Below are 2,500 nucleotides of genomic sequence, written 5' to 3'. Positions count from 1 at the left end.
AGAGAGAGAGAGAGAGAGAGAGAGAGAGAGAGAGAGAGAGAGAGAGAGAGAGAGACATTCTCACTCCATCCTTGTTTATCTCTCTGTGGTCTGGTGCACACACCCCTGTCTCTGGTTCATGACAGCTTCTTTGTGTGAATTTTGGTGGAAAGTGGAAATATTCAATATTTAATAAATAATTGATGACAACTATATTCTTGATTTTGGTCTATATTATGGAGCTGATTCATGTCTGTGTTCCTTTGCCTTCTGTTTGAAACAAGCTGATAGGTAGTGGGTATTTTTCTCTTCAAACTCAGTTGGACAGTAATGAGGCATTATCACTTTGTCAGATACTTACTATTGTTCGAGATTGGCTGACAATTCTCTCCCCTACAATACGTACAGATCAGGGGCGGAGTGGCCCACCTTTTCCCACCGGGAGAATTTTCCCCTTGGCGGCCCTCTTTTAAAAAAAAAAAAAAACAAAAAAAAAACAAAGCGAACAACATGGTTTCCTAACCAAAAAGACAAAAGCCACGAAATCTGCAGTCGTACTACATGTGGACATTAGTGTTGTCAAAATATCAACCTGAAGTGGAGAATTGTAGCCTACACCTTGATGAAATGCACAGCCAGTGGTGTAGTCTACGTAAAACGCAGGTATATATATATGTATATATATATATTTCAAAATTTCAGGGATTACAGTATACCCACTTAAAATTGATTGATCCATTATTTACAATAGCACAAATATATACAGTAGACTATACACACATCAAAAAATGCTCAAATATACAGTATACCCACTTCAAAAAGTAGACTACACCACTGGAGCCATCATCACAGTCCAAAGCATTCATAGGCCTACTAGGTTAGGCTACATCACGCTACTGTTCCATGCAAATGTGCACTCCACTGTCATTTTGACAGTTTGAAATTGAAATATCGTTTAAGGAAGACAGGATGAGCATGGGCACAAAGTTTTGAGTGTGGGGATTTTTAGAAGAGTAGGCTTACAAAATATAGTATAGTAGCCTATAGCTTATAAGTCTGTCTACATTGTGCAATAAACCCACCATGCAGCAAATAAGCCAAACCTAATAGCTACTTCAAACCACAACCATAAGTCAACAAAATGTATAACCAAACGGTGTAGGCCTACCTTAAAACGCTGTCTTTGTCGCAGCAAATGTCTTTGTTTCTTGCAATCACTCTACTTTAATCCACAGCTTAGGCTACACACCCAGCACTGGTCACATCAGAATCTTGTGTGGTAATTATTTTGTTCCATTTCTTCAGACATAGGCTACATCCTAAATGTACCACATATAAATATATGTATGATAATAATATTATTTCGACTATAAGGAGATATACTGACGGTCTAAAAAATCAAAACAAAACCCATTGCTTCTGTTAGGCGCAGTTCTCTTCCTTACCACTTGGTGGAGTCTGTTCGTAACCCAAGTCAATAACCACAGAGCAAGTGAATGGACTGGAAAGACTGTAAACTGTAACAGTCGTGTGGAAATCGGAAAATAAATCATAATTTATTAATATTTCCATCCTTTGGTAACCAATATACATATCACAGGTTCTTCAAATACTGAAAACAAAACTGTGTTACTAAGATCTTGTAAACTTCCGCGATCTACGGTGTATGAAAATTATCAGTAGAGAAGGGGTGTGGCCAATTTACTGTTTGACACCGTCAGTGAGGTATTGCCGTCTGGTATGCGGTATAAATACTGGCTAGTCTGCAATATTGAAATACAGGGAAGTGGAAAGTGGGAAGTCAGTGCTAATAAGACCAAAGTCAAAACGAAAGGGCCGGTGAAGAACGCTGTGCGGCCGCATTATTACATTTCATGGCCGCGGCCCACCGGGACAAGTCCCCGATCTCCCAACGGCCACTCCGCGCCTGGTACAGTGTACAGAACTGTAAATGGAGTCAGTCTCTAGACTCTACATCCCTTGATGTTCATTTAGTAGCCGTGTCCTAATGTTTAAAGAGATGGGCTTTAGATCAGAGGGTTGCAGGTTTGAATCCCACGCATCCACTCCCTACCTCACTCCATGACTGAGGTGCCCTTTAGCAAGGCACCAAACGCCACAGGGACTGTAACCATTACTCTGTAAATAACACTAAGTCGCACTGGGATAAAAGCGTCAGCTAAGTGTAATGTAATGTAATGTGATTCATCTGCTTATATACATTATACAGGGCTGATAGTATTCAGGCTCCATGCCTGATTTCAGGATTGACAGAGTTTGCAAAAATAAAAACATTGATAATAATTAGCCATTAGGTTATTCTTATCTCAGAAAGTGTTACAGGTCCAGGGTTTTCTTCTGCTATCAGGCTTGAATAATGGTCATACACTATTAAATGTTTGAATAATTTGTCAAAATAGGCCTACGGTACGTCACTATGCAGTATTTTGTCATAGTCGTTAGAGTTGGGGAAAAAGTTCAGGCTCAGGATTTTTTTCACTATCACCCCTGATTATACTGT

At 39.6% G+C, this 2,500-nt stretch overlaps 1 protein-coding gene across 6 annotated transcripts in view; it reads left to right on the top strand.

The window, feature by feature from the left end:
* Positions 1–2,500, top strand: part of LOC134441038 (1-phosphatidylinositol 4,5-bisphosphate phosphodiesterase epsilon-1-like) — a 126,836-nt gene that overhangs the window by 51,375 nt on the left and 72,961 nt on the right. The gene's annotated exons all lie outside the window — the stretch shown is intronic.

The sequence above is a fragment of the Engraulis encrasicolus genome, chromosome 24 (assembly GCF_034702125.1).
Source record: "Engraulis encrasicolus isolate BLACKSEA-1 chromosome 24, IST_EnEncr_1.0, whole genome shotgun sequence".
Lineage (NCBI taxonomy): Eukaryota > Metazoa > Chordata > Actinopteri > Clupeiformes > Engraulidae > Engraulis > Engraulis encrasicolus.
This window is presented reverse-complemented; position numbering and strand designations above follow the sequence as displayed.